Source organism: Zootoca vivipara, chromosome 7, assembly GCF_963506605.1.
Source record: "Zootoca vivipara chromosome 7, rZooViv1.1, whole genome shotgun sequence".
In the NCBI taxonomy this organism is placed as follows: domain Eukaryota; kingdom Metazoa; phylum Chordata; class Lepidosauria; order Squamata; family Lacertidae; genus Zootoca; species Zootoca vivipara.
In genome coordinates this window covers 23,142,207-23,161,186 of record NC_083282.1, presented here as the reverse complement: position 1 = coordinate 23,161,186, position 18,980 = coordinate 23,142,207, and the positions used below count along the sequence as shown (strand labels likewise).

Below are 18,980 nucleotides of genomic sequence, written 5' to 3'. Positions count from 1 at the left end.
CTCATACAGAAATAAAACAGCAATCTTGAACATAAGATGTTTTATCAGGCTTTCTGAGGTTGATCTCTAGGGAGGACAACGTGAGAAGGATTCGGCAGTCATGTGCCATTCAATCCAAGCCCCTCAGGGGAGAGGTTGTGTTTGAAGGATGCATGGCGGTCCTTCTCATGCCGCCCTCCCTGAGCTGTTTTGCGGGGCTGGGATCTAATCAGATCCCAGCCTGGCAAAGTGGTGCAGGGCTGGCTTGGGGAGGAAAAAGCTCCTGGGGCAATTGCTCTGGCAATCAAATAGTATTTCATCAGCAAAAAGACACCACTTACACAAACCCTTGCATGTTAAACACGTACATTTATTGAATTAGCAATCTATTTCCTTGAATCTAATTACCCGCAGAATTTTACAAGCAAAATATTTGACGGCATCTGTGTTCAGCTGGTTTACAATTTGGCATGTCCAGCAAAGCACAACTTAAATGTTTTGTATTATGATTCTCATACCTGACAACCTGAAATCTAACTTAAAGCTTTTTGCAATTTCCCCAGATATGTATTTGGAATATTCTCATGGATGGGGTGACACTTTTTTGGAAATTATCATTGTAGGGAAAGGACCAGGGTAATGAATGTGCACTTGATAAGGGGAGCGAACAGGTCCTAAGACTCACTTTGTATCTGTATATAGACATTTTTCCCGCCCCAAACAATCTGATCTGTTTTTGAGTCACACTCTGTTCTTTCTGCTTCAATTTGTGCTCTTGATTCCAAGCCTACCCTGTACAAAATGGGTGCCCCATTCCCTGAAATGGGAATTCTAAAAATGCATTGTTCCCCACTTTTGGCCAAAATGAATGAAATTTACAGGCACAGAAGCCCCTCCAGAGTGGATTAAGCCTGCCAGATTGTGGGCAAATAAATCTAGGGCTTTTCATTTAGGGCACCTTTCAACTCTGATTTAAAAAAACCACAAAAAAAAAACAAAAAACAAAAAACCAAAGACAAGCCTATAACACTTTGATTTTTGTTGTTGTTGCCAGAATGGCATACAATTTGCAGGCATTGTGAGCTCTGAGGGGATGAAGCTTGCCAAATTTCAGAATGGTGGCTGTAATGATTCTCTCATAAAGGCAAACATTTTGCTATTGGGCTGGGGGGGTGGGGTGGGGTTCAATAAGAGCCGTAGGGGGCAGGGTGTTGGAAGAAAATCCTAAATGTCTAGAGAAAAGACTGGAGTAGGGGGAAGCTAGAATACGAGCTCGGCCGCCACTGGGTGAAGTTCTCCAGCCTTTCAATTCTGCAAAAAGTTCACAAGGTGGCTTTGCAATATTGAAATAATGGAATAAAAGTTATAAAACCATCAAAAATATGAATATAAAACAAGAAACATAAACAAGAAACAAAAGCAGCATTAACGTCACCATGCAGGCAAATAATAATGTTATCTAAGAACATTCTCTTTGGCCTTGTATCTGTTATTGACTTTCTTTTGTTAAGGCCGATAGGAAATGCCGAGTGCCGATGAACATTAAATGACAAAAACAAAATAGTTGTGTCTCCAACTTTCATTTTAATCTCTGTCTCCCAGCGCTGATATGACCTTAATCTTAGCCTTCTGGACGATGCCCTACATTTCTGCATGGAAGGACAAAAATATCAGCATATTGCAATGATTTCCAGTGCCATTGGCATCACTTAATTGCCGTGGTCACCAAAAGTAGGCCATTCTGACAGAGCGTATATCATTTGCTCATGTAAACAACACTTCTCAGCACTCTGACCCTTGAATGGCACCCTGTCATTTCACAACTGCTTGTAACATATTTCTGCATTTTTGCTCATGTTCTCCTTTGAAAGGGTTCTTGCAGCTTTCTTGGCTTTCCCTGGAGTCTTAAATGTCAATTTCTCTGTTTAATGAGACATCCCTCCTCTCCCCTCCCCTGCAGCCTTAGATGGAGGAAACAGCTGTCTAGGGACTGACATCCACACACAGTGTTTTTGTGATGAAGAACTGGCAGCTTCTGAAACAAGATTTAATTAAGACTAGCCTTTCTCCTGCAGTCTCATTGGAATAGCACCCCCCCCCCTGGAATGTCATTACCTTTCCTAACTACCTCAGGAAATAGTATTAGAAGATTATTAATTAAGGGGGAAATGTACAGAGCTCATTATAGATGGCTACCAGGGAAAGTCAAATACTGTGATTATCTGGGGCCTTTGTGATAAGTTTCTGTTGAGACTGTGATCATGAAAAAAAACAACCCAAACACTTCTGCTGTATTTTACCCTCCCATCCACACAGAAGACGCCCTTATGGGGGAGGCTTAACACTGAAACCTCTTCCGCTTATAACTTAAAAGCAGCTTCTGCCAGGAAAATTAAACCAGCAATCAGGTTTTGGGTTTTTCATTTCAGTTTCCTGTTCTGCCTTAGCCAGCCAAAGTCCTGGCTGTTACTTCTGGTGTGGGTGGAGGGGATGTTTGTTCCAGTTTTGGCACACGGGCTGGACATTGGCTGCTCCATATCCGTCATGAAATTCTTGCTGTTGTTTCGAAGTGTTTGAGCTCTCCCTCGCAGTGTCCAAATGTAAACAGTGCTGTGGTGTTCTGCACTTAGCCTACGGTTCAATGACACACACCATTCTCTACTTGTCGTAGAGATCCCCTCACGTATTTGAAACAGAAACACACCCCTGGCTCTCTCAGGCTTCTGCCTCACTCTTCCTCTCTGTTCTGTTTAAATAATGCACACCAGTGTGGTGTAGTGGTTAAGAGTGGTGGACTCGTAATCTGGTGAACTGGGTTCACTTCCCTGCTCCTCCACACGCAGCTGCTGGGTGACCTTGCGCTAGTCACACTTCTCTGAAGTCTTTCAGCCTCACTCACCTCACAGAGTGTTTGTTGTGGGGGAGGAAGGGAAAGGAGAATGTTAGCCGCTTTGAGACTCCTTAAGGGGAGTGAAAGGCAGGATATCAAGTCCAAACTCCAACTCCTCCTCCTCCTCCTCCTCCTCCTCCTCCTCCTCCTCCTCCTCCTCCTCCTCCTCCTCCTCTCTGCAGAATAATACACCAAAGTACTGTGCAAAGACCAGCCAGTGTCAAACTATGCTTAGAGTGCTGGACTAGGACCAGAGAGGCCAGTGTTGAAAACCACACTAAGCCATGATGCTCCCTGCATTATTTTGGGCCTATTACTGTGTCCCAGAATAGGAGCCAAAACTGTGAGCAACCCCCAGCTTCATAAAGTAATATCTAACATCTTTCCCTCCCTCCCTCTGTGAGACCATACATGTACCCAGTGCTTCCCCCCCCCCCTAGAAAAATAGGTGCTGGTACTCACCATGAAGTTGTTACAGTAAGTGCCACACTTTTTAACAACAAAGAAGAGGTGCTGGTACCATATACCCTTGAGTACCCCCTGAAAAAAGCACTGCATGTACCTATGGATTTCTGGTTAGTATCTTGCTCCATGTTTTACTGATTTTTCCCAAGACCAGTGGTAGTTTTTTTCTGTAGTGGATGGTTCCCATTATTCTGAGTTTTGAGGTGTCAATTTATAGCGAATGCTGTAGGTGAGAAGTCATCTAGAATTACTAGGTTATATAAGAAGGGGAGCCGCAACAACATGTGGCAGTGTAGATTGCTCCTGATCCAGAGTTCCAGGATCCTCATTTCCATCCCTCTTCTCCAGTTTATGCCTCTTGAAAGCTTTGGATTCCCTGAAGCCTGTTGATGCCTCTTTCTTGTCCATGGATGGCACTGTTTTGGCCATATAAGGATTGGCACTGAAGTATATGAGACAGAACTCTTGGGCTTGCTGGAGTTATGTAAAGTTATAAATACGTTTTTATCCACCTGCAGAGTACTATGCAAGTGAAGTAAAATTCAGGAATCCAGCTTAGTTACATTTTAGATGTGTACTTCTTGAACACAGGTTTCCTAGAGATGTGGCATCAAGTCTCGGTAGGATGAGATGCTTTGGCCAATACATACCTCACATCACATTCTGATGATGCCACAGAAGCCTGCCCAGCAAAGCAACCCCATTGTGCTGTTTATTCCACCAAGGTCTTCTGCGTCAAATCTGAGATAGTTTAGATGAAAGAAGGCCTTTGATGTGCAATATGTGTTCCAGACCTTATCGCCCAGAACAAACTAAACGTGGACATGATGCTTTGTATTAGGAGAAAACTTTTGCAGACAACACGATCATCTTCAGATGTATTTGGAAAACATTCTTTTGCATTCAGCAAAAGACCAAGACAAGCTAGTTGGATGCAATTAAACATCAAAGCCCCTGTTGTCTTCTTATTAAGTGGGTGATATGTTTTCATGCTGTCTTTTGTCTTCTAATGCACGCTTAACATGAAATAACGGGACATCATTCAGTGCCAGTGCTTGGTGAAGACATGCCCTTAGAAGGGCAAGTTAGTAACATATGTATCTTTTAAATAAACCAGTTCTAAGTATTCTGTCACATTGTAGTGTGACCGTGACAAACAAGGCTTGGATTTGTATCCAACACAAGTGGTTGGATACATATAATGAGACTTCCTCTCCTCTGCGTACACATCCCTGGATGGTTTCAGGTAAAAAGATTACAGAACTGTGGGATGGGGATAAATTTGTCAATAGCAAGTACCCATGATGACAGATAAATGGACCCATTGTGTTTGGATGAAGTGTTCCTCTGAGCATCTGATTCCAAATGGAATCGAAAGGGGGGGGGGCTGTTACCATCACACCTTGCTTGTAAATTTCCCAGGATTTTCTGGGTGGTTGCCATTTCTATAGGATTCTGAACTAGATGGAAGTTTTCCCCTAATTCAAGCAGGGTTCTTCATCAGAAACAAAAGGAAGGGGGATTGCTATCTCTTTTGAATGGCACTCCTGTCAAGTTCAGCCATAACAAGTTCATAACCTCAGCCCAGATATAGTTGCTGCAGAACTTAAAACGAAGAAAGTTGTGATCGAGAACCCATAGCCCGAGAAACCAACACATAGTCCTAATCAGAATTTACTTGAATAGAGGTCCACATTGCTTTTAGTGACCATACCAAGGTGACAAGCAAATGCTAGGAAAGTAATACAGTAAGCCAACAGTAAATGCATTTGGGAGTCTGGATCTATGGTACCATCTATTGAAAACGAGTCAAAAGGGAACATTAGCAGCGACAGATTTGACCCGGGAAGTAAATCCAACGAAGATAGGGTGCTGAAGAGAGGTGAGTGGTGCTAACAAGGGGGCGAGAGAGCCCCAGTTAATAAGAAAATGGCTAAGAGTTGTAAAAGAGGAACCTCCTGGGGAAGAAGGAGCTACATGGCTGTGCATTTCTGCATTCTTTACCCACAAATTGCTAGATTGGCTCCCCTGGCAGTCTGCATAGATGAGCTTCGTCCTCTGACAAATAAAGTGAGTTGCTGAACAGGCAATGAATTGGAGTGACAGTGGAATCAGGTGCAATAAAGGCAAGGATTGAGAGGCTGAGATTGTTGTTAAACCATTGCCTGAAGCAGCAATGAGACTATAGGACAGATGATTAACTGACCATGGTTCTCATAGAGAGAGAGGAAGCAGTTCTCAAAAGCAGATCTACATTGCCCATGTAGATATGGAGTGGTCAGCATTTCACAGCCACCAGTCGCATGATTTGATGCTTTGCAAATTGTGAAAGAACACCATGCAATCCCAAAACTATTTGTTTCACCACTGGTGTGCATCATTTAAACAGGGCTCCATCAACCGTTTTGCAGATTTAAACATTTCATTTTTGCCAGACTTCTGTAGACTTGTAGAATTGAAAGGAACTGTGGAGGTCATCTGGCCCAATTCATCTTCCTGCATAGTGCAGGATCTGCAGTGCAGGATTCGACTGCAGAATCCCTGACAAATGGCTCTCCAGTCTTTGCTTTAGCTTCTCAGTGTAAGCACTTTGCATGCAATCCATTCATAACTCTCTAGTGGTCATGCACAGAGGAGGGGAAAGAGGAAGGGACACCAGTTCCCCTCTCCTCCAGTGATAGAAACTGAGATAAGAAAGCTAGGAGCTAAATGACATCTTAAACCGAGGTTATGGGTGCAACAATGGAATGTCTAGGTGCACTTTTTTTATAACAAGAATATACAAAACTGCAGCTAAAATACTATGTTCATTTTTCACATGGCCTAGTCCTTCCCTTGCCCCAACCCCTAATATTCTTAAGAGGGTCTCTTCTCCAGTCTTCAGAGAGTAGCTGGAGGTAGGGAGGCAGAAAAAGATCCTCCTTTCCTTCCACTCTGTAGTTTTAATCTGAAATCTTAGGCTCAGTACAGCGCCCAGAGCTTAGAAACTGCTCACACAAATGACATTCCCTGTTGCAAAATGCACCAAGAACAACGGGCGTTTCGAACACTGCTGTCCTCCAAATCTTGTTGCCATAGCCATTGCATCTTCCACTGATATCTCATCCCTCTGAATTGACAGCAGTGGATTCAGCGAGTTCATCTTAGAGAACCAGCTTTGGGACAAGGGCTTCCAATTATCTATTCCTTAGGTGAATCACCACAGTATGTGTATACAGGCATGTAGAAAAAGTACATACTTCCCCATCAAACGACCTACACATTGATCCTATCCCCCATGAAAAAGCATCTCACTTCATAACATGTGAAATAAGCCCTTTTCAGTCCTGTGTCACTAACTCGTAGAAATAAGAGACTAATGCCTGAGCACAAATTACTCCATGTGGGTAGGTATGTAAACATTAAAACCATAGTCTGGCCAGATAATTAAGAATGATTTTGTAAGATCCTCTTGCAAATTAGATTTTTAGAGGGTTGTCTTATTTATTTAGAGCTACCTTCTCTTCCCAAAGGTATTTGGTACAACATAATGGCATCTAAGTGTTTGCCCCAAACCAAAACTCAACAGCTAGTTGCCAGTCAATCAGCAGCCCACATCATTTTGACAGTGGAAAAAGCATTCCAGCATAGAAATGTTTTTATCAGCTGAGAAAAACAAACCAGGGAGGAGGTGTTTGGATGGATTTACCTTGGAAGTTAATTTCAGAAAGTGGGTTTGACAAGGGGCGGGAACAGCCCTACTGTTAGGCAGAAGGGAGGCATCTCCTGAGGGATGGAGGGGAGAGCAAGATTTTGGATAATAGAGCTGTGTATGCCTTCTGATCTGCCCTGTGCCCCCTAAGCCAACCTGCTGCCCACAGGTGCAGTGGAAGACACTGCCCCATGACAGTTGACCTAAGATTGAATTAGTGGTCTGGTCAGCTTTTGTACATGCAATGCGAGAGGAGCCATCTTTGCCTCGGGCAGCAAAATGTCTTGGGCTGGTCCTAACAAGGGGAAAGGAGATTCTATATTAGAGATTCTATTGGAGCATTGGCTAACAGGCTAAAGTAAAAATAAAATAAAAATCTCATGAGTAAAAATGCTGAGAATCACAAGAGACTTTCAGAGATTTCTGATATTGAGGGCTTTTAAAAAACATACGTTGGTCCATTATTTAGCATGAGTCATACTAAGGTCTGTACATTTGATGAATGTGTTTATGTGACATTCTGTCCGTTTCTCTGTAATGTAGAACAATATAAATCAGGGGCAGCCAAGTCAGTGGTTTGTTTAAACAATGACTATACTATTTCATTTTAAAAAAAAAAAAGAAAGAAAAGAAAAGAAAAGAAAAGAGAAAGGCCATTTTGGATATATGTGATGTTATCAGCAATTTATTATTGCATTCACAAAAGTGTCTGATGTCATGCCAACCTTTACTTGTTACTGCAATTGCAAGACATCTTGCTTTTATTTTTGGGAAGGAACTGAACGTATAAATTCCAGGCATAAAGTGCAGTCCCCATTGCCATAAACTCCCCTAAGATTTCATTGACATCACTAGTTCCAGCCTTTTGCCATACAGCCTATTGAACTAAGGAAGACTTGTTTTCAGTGCACTGGAAGATTGGCTCAATAGCCAAAGGTCATTGGCAGCATCTAAAGCGCAGCCATACTTTACGACAGAGCTGTATTGGGCAAAGGAAGCAGCTATCTTCCTAACACACACACACAAATAGGACCTGATTTTTGGGATCAGCTTTTAAGACTTTGTATGGACAGTCACATAGGCCTGGAAGCCCTATTATAAAACTGCATTCTATCATTTTCCTTCGGAAGTAGTTTGTTTGTTTGTTTGTCTGTTTTTAAAACTAATTTTTATTGCTTAGAGCCCCCCACAAACACTATAATAAAACACTACCAAGCAATATACATCCAAATTATGACCGCACACAACATATATAGCACTGTTATGTCTGTGAGATAATGCAGGTACTGTAGGACACTGCCCTGATCCCAACTAAGATGTTTGCTGGCTGAAAACAAAAGATTGTCTTTGAAAATGTCCACAAGAAGTGGGTGGGGGCCTGATCCTATGCATGTTGTTCTCAGTGGTTTCTATTAGCCATCAAGACCGATGGTCCAGGATGATGGGACTTGTAGTTTATCAACATTTGGAGGGCTAAAAGTTGGAACTCTCCTCCTCAGAGCAAGAGAATGTGTGTTCTTTCCTCTTCCTTCATCTTTATAAATACTCATGCGAAAAACATGCATGTAACATTATTAAACACAAAATGCTTTTTCTCATCTTCTTTTGCCCCTCCGATGGAACTGGGCTTTCTCAGATTTGAGCAAGGAAGGCCCTTATCTCTTTCTTCCCATTTTGGTTCAGAATTTGGTGTTATTCATGGAATAGATGTCAACAAACGTTTCCGAGTAGAAGAAAATTAAAATGCAATGAATTTTAAATGGGAATCCCAAGTGTTCTGGCAATTAATTTGGATGGAACAATAAGAATATGTAGAGAATAGCAATGGATAACTCAGAGATGTAGCTGGCAATAAGCCAAAAGGAAATGTTTTAGAATAAATCCACTGCAAACACAATTGGTGAAAGGAAAATTAAGTCTTTTCAGATTAGACTTCTCAGTCCAGCTGGCTGGTCAGAAGAAGAGGAAGAAGAAGAAGAAGAAGAAGAAGAAGAAGAAGAAGAAGAAGAAGAAGAAGAAGAAGAAGAAGAGAGTATTGTAATCTTGTGCACAATTGCGCTCATTTCACACACTAGCAAGGTTATGCTTAAAATTCTACAAGGCAGGCAGTATGTGGACCGAGAACTCCCAGAAGTGCAAGCTGGATTTCGAAGGGGCAGAGGAACCAGAGACCAAATAGCAAACATGCACTGGATTATGGAGAAAGCTAGAGAGTTCCAGAAAAACGTCTACTTCTGCTTCATTGACTATGCAAAAGCCTTTGACTGTGTCGACCACAGCAAACTATGGCAAGTTCTTAAAGAAATGGGAGTGCCTGATCACCTCATCTGTCTCCTGAGAAATCTCTATGTGGGACAAGAAGCTACAGTTAGAACTGGATATGGAACAACTGATTGGTTCAAAATTGGGAAAGGAGTACGACAAGGTTGTATATTGTCTCCCTGCTTATTTAACTTATATGCAGAATTCATCATGCGAAAGGCTGGACTAGATGAATCCCAAGCCGGAATTAAGATTGCCGGAAGAAATATCAACAACCTCAGATATGCAGATGACACAACCTTGATGGCAGAAAGTGAGGAGGAATTAAAGAACCTTTTAATGAGGGTGACAGAGGAGAGCGCAAAATATGGTCTGAAGCTCAACATCAAAAAAACCAAGATCATGGCCACTGGTCCCATCACCTCCTGGCAAATAAAAGGGGAAGAAATGGAGGCAGCCAGAGATTTTACTTTCTTGGGCTCCTTGATCACTGCAGATGGTGACAGCAGTCACGAAATTAAAAGACGCCTGCTTCTTGGGAGAAAAGCAATGACAAACCTAGACAGCATCTTAAAAAGCAGAGACATCACCTTGCCGACAAAGGTCTGTATAGTTAAAGCTATGGTTTTCCCAGTAGTGATGTATGGAAGTGAGAGCTGGACCATAAAGAAGGCTGATCGCCGAAGAATTGATGCTTTTGAATTATGGTGCTGGAGGAGACTCTTGAGAGTCCCACGGACTGCAAGAAGATCAAACCTATCAATTCTGAAGGAAATCAGCCCTGAGTGCTCACTGGAAGGACAGATCGTGAAGCTGAGGCTCCAATACTTTGGCCACCTCATGAGAAGAGAAGAATCCTTGGAAAAGACCCTGATGTTGGGAAAGATTGAGGGCACTAGGAGAAGGGGACGACAGAGGACAAGATGGTTGGACAGTGTTCTCGAAGCTACGAACATGAGTTTGACCAAACTGCGGGAGGCAGTGCAAGACAGGAGTGCCTGGCGTGCTATGGTCCATGGGGTCACGAAGAGTCGGACACGACTAAACAACAACAACAACAATCTTGTGTGGATCCTTCTTTAGAAGGCATTCCATATTCTGAGTTGAGTCAATAAGCATCTTAAACTTCTGCTAGAAGTCCACCTCTCTTTACAGCCAGATCAGTATATTTCTCTAGCAAGTCACAAGTTTGCTAGACAACAACTTGAACTCCCTCCCCATGCCTGTCCTAGCTCCCCCCCCTTTGCCATTCAGCATGCCCAGACATGTGTGCCTGCTGCTGAGAAGAAAGCGAGAGCACTTGGTTCTTTTTCTGTATATTGTGGGCCAATGCCCCTTTTGGTCCTACATCAAATCATTACACACCTTTAATTCATTCGTATAGAGACCTCCTTTGTAGAAACATGGTTAGTCAGCAGATGCATTAGTCTCATCAGTTCCTTTGCTCCTGCAGGTTGTGATAAACCTGCATACTGCTTTAATCTCAGTGATCTAATGGGATCTTCCCCTTTGGCTGAGCTGAATGTGCTCGATAAAGAAAACTAATTCATGTGCACCTAGATCAGTCCCGATTCATACAGGATTCTGCTTATGTAGAAAACCTTTAATCAGCCAAGCTTCCCATGTGTGCCTTTCTATGTTTAAATTCACTTTCTACATGCGCTGTCCCATCTGTGTGTAACATTAGTGTGTCAGCAGCGCATCTTTCAAAATACAACCATTATGCAAAGGTTATGGTCCCATATACACCATGGAAGTTCATAGAACCATAGAATAATAGAATTGTAGAGTTGGAAGGGATCCTGAGTCCAACCCCCTGCAAAGCAGGTATCTCAACATGCAGTTCCCCATCCAGCTTGAAACCATACCAGGCCCTGCTTAGCTTTGCAAATGTGCTAGCAGTTTTATTGCTGCACCACCAGAAGGGGCTGAACATGCATTTGGGCCATAATAGGTACATTGCACAGAATATAACGGGCTGTGCATGGATCCTTTCATCTGTTTCCTGTATAAATTGGACTTCTCTGGAGCTGTATAAGTCCCAGATGTCCTTCAGTCGTTCCTCACAGCTGCTTGATGTCTGCTTTGAAGAAGAATGGGTGGCTGGCCATTTTTACAACTGTGGGTCCTTAAGTGAAATTCCAGCATGATCTCATTAGCTGTGCATGCTTCTTTAGTCCAACTTGAGCTCAGGCAGCGTATAGGCCAGGCGAGTTGCACATGCAAGCCAAATGCATGGCATTCCATTGATGTAGTGTGCAAATATTTATCGGCAAACACAGAAGGAGCTACCAAGCAGCCCTCACACCTAATATCCAGTTGATGTGCAAACCCTCGTCCTCCGAGATTGACAGGAACACACTCATGACTCTTTCCACGTCTCTCTGCCTTACGTAACAATTGCTGCTATATATTCTGACTCACTGTTTCCTTGGCCCTGACGGCTGACTTTATCTGTTCACGCCCTAATGGAAAGCTTTCTGCTGAATGGAGGCTCTTGTGCTGCCAGTCTGCTCTATGGAAAACACACATAATTACATTCTTCATAGAAAATGAACACAAAGGCTCACCATGAATACAGCCAGCTCTCAAAATTAGGACAGTGTCGATTCCCTACAATTGCTGGGAGCTCACAGAACACCCAGGGCATTTGCATGTGAATGAGCAACGCACACATATTACTGGGAGGGAATTATCTCTCGCTTTGCTTCTGTGAGCTCCTCACCACCCAGTAGGCATGAGGCCCTCAGAGGATTTTCCCTTTCCCATGTCCCTGCTGGATGCGAGCACCAACCAGCTGGTTTTAGTTAAAACATGCTACGAAAGCAGGAGGTGAGCATTCTGCCCACGAGAGCCTTCCTAACATATCTCTAGTGAAGACTTACCGTAACTACAGTTCCTTTCGGTGGTCTCCAAGAAGTCATTGGAACTGTGCTATTTTTAATCTGTTAAAAGACAGGAATTTAAACATTCGTACGTGTTTTCACCTAAATTCTAAGAACTAAAAGAATAAATAGTTTTAAAAAGTGTGCCGAATATGTGAGCCGGATGGGCTTGACGGTGCCAATATATGCCACAAAATAACAGCTGATTAGATCTTGGTGGGTTTGTTGGGAACAGCACAGTGTAGGAATAGCCAACATGAACTCCCATCAGCACCAACAGGCAGGGCAAATAGTCAGGGATGATGGGAGTCATAGTCCAAAAACATCTGGAGGGAGCCACATTGACTACCCCAGCGTATATAGTGGTGGGTACCTATGGGTGGAGATGATATGGCCTATTTCCAGTCCACATCACTTATGCCTATGGGTACCTATGGGTGGAGATGATATGGCCTATTTCCAGTCCACATCACTTATGCCTAAGTCTGTCCCATTTCTTTTCTATTTTGCTTTCTTTCTCTCTCTCTTTCTTTCTTTCTTTCTTTCTAAAAGTGGTATGGTACCCTGACCTATGGGGCCAATTAGGCCCCATAGGGATCCTAATTTGGCCCATCAGGTCATTCCCCCCATGCTGCACCCACCTGCTCCATACCTGACATCATACATGATGCTATATCCAAATTCTCATATCTCAACAAATCCCAGTTGTTCCTGGGTTTGTAGTCAGGGTCTTTAAAAGTTTTTCACACCCAATGCAAGCCCTGCTGGGATTGGCTCAGCTCAAGAGCTCCCCGAGTGGGCATGCAGCAAACCATGCTTCCTTTGCCCAAGAAGCTTGAATTCAAAACCGACAGGCAAATGAACATTTTCCCTTTGTGGACTGACTTGAATTGAAGCTGGTCTGCAAAGGGAAACACTTTGGCTGACATCATGGTGATGTCAGGTGATTGATGGGCTCTGCCCACCTGTCAAAGTGGCCCACATAGATGTGTGTGTGATAGATGTGTGTCTCTCTGTGTGTGTACGTATTAGGATTTGGCCCACTGACTGAAACTCATTTTCCACCCCTACTTTGAAATCTGAACAAACTGGATTGGAACACTCTTGTTCTTTCTATCTGTGTCATCTACTGGCATATTGCTGTTTTTGATTTTTACATTTGATAGTTTGCTGAAATTATCATATATATTTTTATGTTGTGAACCGCTCTGAGATCTGTGGGTGAAGGGTTGTATACTAATTTAATAAATAATAAAATAAATAATAATAATCAGTGCTATTTTTCTAGAAAAAGAGGTGTTGGAACTCACCATGAACGCCTCCCTTGTTCTCTTATAACGGCAAAGGCGCCCACCTGAGTTCTTGTGAGTACCGGCTGAAAAAAAGCCCTGATAATAATATATGGAAGGAGGAAAAGAAATGGAAGTAGATTTACTGATTTGACTGTTTTCTGACAGGCCCTGCATCTTGTATAGTTTTCCTGCTTGCATTCCATAGCAGTAGCATTTCACAAATGCTTTTGTTAGTGTGTGAATGTTCAAAATAGCCATGAATGGAAATACCTGAAAGCACGTAAAGCAAAAATGCAGAGTAGCTCAGGAATTCCCCCTTTTGTTTCACCCATTTGTTTTTATAGGAATATCAGCCTAGACATCAAATGTTGGCTGTGCCAAAGATCCTTCAGAGAGCCTGTAGCATTTGGAGAACACATGAAGAATCCCCCCCCATATGCTTTTTCAGAGATTAATCTGTTTCTGGTGACTTGAAATGCCTGGATCTATCGGGCCACTTTGTGTTGAAACTGAGAAAAAAAAAGTGCTATCCCCCTCCCCCGATAAATTTGTGCAGTAGGAATGAACCATTTGGTCTCGAATCCCACTAGATCTGTGAGCTATGGAGGCAACATACAAGAGGCTACTGCTAATAGGCATACTGTTAACAGCAGCTTCTACTCATCTTTCTACAGGTGGAGCAGGACCCTTCACACTGGCGGAACTAGGCAGAGGGACACTTCTCCTTCATCAAAGCCACCTCCAGTGTGGTAGTTCATGGGGTTGGATTGTTTTGCCCATCAATGAGTATATCAAGAGTTAATCCTCTTTGAAATTACCAGCAATTTAAGTGTGGCACTTCCAAATGCAGTGAGACTAAATGCAGTCAATAATGTTCCTGTCATTGGCAATGAATATATCAGGCTTCAGGGAATTGCCTTCCTCCCCCCTTTGGCAGTAGGCAAAGCGAAAGGAGTCTTCTTACCAGTTAGAAATTTTAATGATCACAGCGAGAGAAGAAAGAATCCATTCCTAGGAATGAAGGTGCTCCCAATTAAGGGTTACACCCACTCTTCCCTAGTCACCCACATCACTACCACATCTTGTAACCTGATCCTGTAACCACTGTGCTTTCCTGTGCTGCCACCTTATCTGCTCTTCTTGACCTTGGACTGAGCAGATGGACACTTTCCAGAGACAGTGTGTCTGTTAACTCTCTCTCTCTCTCTCTCTCTCTCTCTCTCTCTCTCTCTCTCTCTCTCTCTCTCTCTCTCTCTCTCTCTCTCTCTCTCTCTCCTCCCCAGTGCTTCTGCTGCTCCTAGCTGTTCCCCCTCCAGTACTTCCCAGCTTCTGCCTTCTGAACTATGTCCTTCTGCAAACTACTCTTCCAAATCTATACTGTCCTCCTGGTCCTGGGAAGTTTCAGGATTCTGAGCAGGAGCAGGGGGGGGGGGGAGAGGCTCCCACCATTCCTCCTCAATGCAGCACTGAGAGATACAACTTATGGTGGAGGATATCTCACATATGTACATCCAACTCCCATACAAGCCATCTCCCATGTGGTGCTCGTAACTGAAGTTCAGGCCATTCTGTTTATAGTCAGAAGCCTATATAAGGCAATGCTGTTGGATAGGGAGAGCTCCGTTGGTAGAGTTTGATACTTTTAATCTCAGGGTCATGGGTTCAAGTCCCACATTGGACAAAAAGATTCATGCACTGCAGGAGATGACCTTTGTGGTCCCTTCCAACTCTAGAGTTCTAGGATTTTATGATTCTAGGAGGAAAAGCGTATTAAATGGCACCCAAGGGTGTACAAAAAACGAGTGTCTAAACTTACTGTGTTCATACTCCATTAACATAGCTGAATAATGTAAATCATATTAGAGGATGTTCCTTTATTCCTTCCCCAGCAATCATTATAGATTTGAGTGCAAAACTAATGTACTTCAAAATAATAAGAAAGAACCAGAGCAAGGAAGGAAAAAAGAAGGGAAACACAAGAATCCTAAGTATAATCCCATGCCCGTCTGATACAACAGATTTATTATCAACCACTCTGAATTTTTTAATTGAAAATTAAAATTAAAACGTTTTAAGCTAATAAATAAGTAATAAAATAGAGGCCTGCTAAACAGACACAAGTAAAATGGATATTTCTGAGACATATATCATGGTTTAATTTAAATGGCAAAGCAGTTAAATAATCCTTGCCGCAAATGTATTTCATTTCAGTGACTTCATGCCACCTAGAGAAAAAGTGCCCATTAAAGTTCACCATAAATTATGCAGGCTCAATTTCAGGTTCTTCTAAGATTGGTTTTCAATTTAACCTGTCCATTCAGATACGGGCCTTCGTCTTTGTTGAGATTATGCTGTACAGTCTTCCACAACCTGCTCTCTTTCAGGTGTTGCTGGATTCCAATTCCCATCAGACTCAGCCAGGATGGCCAGTGGGCAGGGATGATGGGAGCTGTGGTCCAAAAATATCTGGAGGGCATCAGGCTGAGGAAAGCTTGTATGATATGTCTTTCAGGTTCCTCCTTCCCTCCCTGTTAACACACAACACTCTTGATAGCAGCAGAGATCCCTCCATTGTAAAGCTTTACACACTAGATTTCTACATTCCAGCTTCCAGGTGACATTGAGTCAATGGCCATTTCTCCTTGGTTTGTCAAAAGAAAACACAGCAAAATTCAGCAGCAGATGCCATATTCTTGTTGCAAGGTGGTTAGGGAAAGTATGCATATTTTTCCTTCTGATGGATGACCTCTTTTGATCAATGGATAGATGACACACCAATGCTTGCAACCCATGAACAGATCACTTTCAGATGGAAATTATATATGGACAAATGTAATGATATTTGGAATGTCTTTGTCGAAACCATAGTGGCCCATGAATCAGTGCATTTGCTTTTTATTTACCTATGTGTATTTATCTCACATAGGGGCTGAGATCCCTTCGCTCCCCCCACAAAATATTTGAGGGGGCCAGCCCCCAGTTGATGGGTGTTGCCATTCAAATGGTGTGTGCATGCCGCGCCATGTGATTGATTATGTGGGGTGGGGTTTACCTGTCCCCCCCCATATTTTATTCAAGTTGGCACCCCTGCTTACAGATGACACCTGATATGTATGACACCTGGTTTGTGTATCCTGGGTGCATCATCACAAATATAGGTGTCCCTGTATCAGGGATAGGGAAGCTGTGATCCTCCAGTTGTTGGAGTGATCCTCCAGTTGTTGGAGTCCATCTCCCATCATTCCTGACCATCAGCTGTGCTGCCTGAAGCTGATGAGAGATGGAATCCAACAATGTCTGGAAGATCACAGGTTCCTGATTCCTGCCCTATATCATTTGCATTAAAAGATTGAGAACCCTCACACTCTTATATAACAGGGGCAGCAGGAAAGCTTGGGTAGACCCCTACTTTGGATGCTTTTTTCTTCCCAGGAATTATCCAGAGTAGGAGCTCTACCAAAGATGTCCTCTTTGAATGGGCTGTCACAGGTATGTATGGTGATGATGGCAGAGGCAGCCCAGGAGGGCTGGAGAAAAGTCTTGGTGAGTTGGGTACATCCTGCTGGTCTCGCACTACCCAACCACAACAGAAATGAGAAAACCTCTCTCACACCCCAAAGTCATAGAATCATAGAATTGTAGAGTTGGAAGAGACCACAAGGGCCATCCAGTCCAACCCCCTGCCGAGCAGAAAACACCATCAAAGCATTCTTGACATATGGCTGTCAAGCCTCTGCTTAAAGACCTCCAAAGAAGGAGACTCCACCACACTCCTTGGTAGCAAATTCCACTGCCGAACAGCTCTTACTGTCAGGAAGTTCTTCCTAATGTTTAGGTGGAATCTTCTTTCTTGTAGTTTGAATCCACTGCTCCGTGTCCGCTTCTCTGGAGCAGCAGAAAACAACCTTTCTCCCTCCTGTATATGACATCCTTTTATATATTTGAACATGGCTGTCATATCACCCCTTAACCTTCTCTTCTCCAGGCTAAACATACCCAGCTCCCTAAGCCGTTCCTCATAAGGCATCGTTTCCAGGCCTTTGACCATTTTCGTTGCCCTCTTCTGGACTCGTAACATTCCAGCTTGTCAGTATCCTTCTTGAACTGTGGTGCCCAGAACTGGACACAGTACTCCAGATGAGGTCTGACCAGAGCAGAATACAGTGGTACTATTACTTCCCTAGATCTAGATGCTATACTCATACAGCAGAATTTTCTAGACAAAAACCTTGTCCATACATCTGCTTCTCTTTTTGCAAATAGCATGAAACACCCCATCTCTTACCTTTGTGCCTTCGTAGAGCAGTAATTAATCCAAGGAATTGCCTCGTACTGCTGCAGCAGCAGCTATCGGTGCCACATCGCAAATGGCATCGGGTCAGAGTGTACGTAGGGAAGTTCGAATCTGTAATAATGAAAACTACCCTCTGATTGCTATTGGGCTTTGTTGACGTAAGTATCTAATTTACGGGAGAGGCACCTGCTGGCATAGCAAGCATAATATCACCAATCTGTTATTGATTTCAACATGACAGCTGCACACTAAACCAGATTAGTAAATATTTAACCTCGGTAAATTTAGGGTTTGAATGCAATCATGAACTGACGGGAATGTATGGCTGGCCAAATCTTGAGTCAAGGCTGGTGAGCAGCAGGCAAGATTGACCCAGGAAAGAAGGGAAGGTTAACATATTACTTTTGATGTGCAGAGAGTTCTGGCCCATTGCCAAAAACAGAAATAACAATGACTCATGGATTTTGAATTTGAGTAGCCTAGTCACTTTTAACCCCAGAGATACCCAGCTGCAGCACTGCCAGTTAAGATGCGGCTAAAATCATACCCGACAAATGTGCGACACATGTTTTCAGATGTTTCTTTGGAAAACTAATGAAGTCACATCAAAAGCCCTGTAATTGATACATCCAATATTCTGGTTGTGCTTCCATAGAAAATCACTGAAGTTTCATTTTAAATGAACAACTCGTATCCAGTGAGGTGAAGTCTCCCCCTTGTGGAAAGTGAAAGCTTTCCATGGTGTTCATTTTCTTCAATTGCAGCAGCCAAGATTGAATGCTACGACTTTTGCTGTTGCTGCCTAACCATTGCTTTGTTAGAAGGGTTGCTGTTAATAGCTCAGGTTGATCAGCTGATGTCTCTTCAATAGGGACTTGTGGTTGTCAGATGGTCTCCAGATGAACTATGGATTCCACCAGGGCTATTTTTCAAGGAAAAGAGGTGCTGGAACTCACCATGAACACCTCCCTTGTTCTCTCATCATGACAATGGTGCCAAACTGAGTTCTGGTGAGTTCTGGCTGAAATCCCACCCCCCTAGATTTCACTCCCCTAAACTGTAGTGATGTTCACCAACTCTGATGACTTGAAAAGAATAATAATAATAATAATATAATTTATTATTTATACCCCGCCCATCTGGCTGGGTCTCCCCAGCCACTCTGGGCAGCTTCCAACAGAAGAATAAAACACAATAATCTACTAAACATTAAAAGCCTCCC

The 18,980-nt window shown here is 43.0% G+C and overlaps 1 protein-coding gene across 1 annotated transcript in view; it reads right to left on the bottom strand.

Annotated features, from left to right (window-relative positions):
* The window catches only part of PALMD (palmdelphin), a 48,190-nt gene extending 30,303 nt beyond the window's left edge, over positions 1-17,887 (bottom strand). The window contains exon 1 of the mRNA XM_060276731.1: positions 17,750-17,887. The gene's annotated coding sequence lies outside the window, so the exon portion shown is untranslated. The remainder of the gene's footprint in view (positions 1-17,749) is intronic.
* Positions 17,888-18,980: the final 1,093 nt, after the last annotated feature.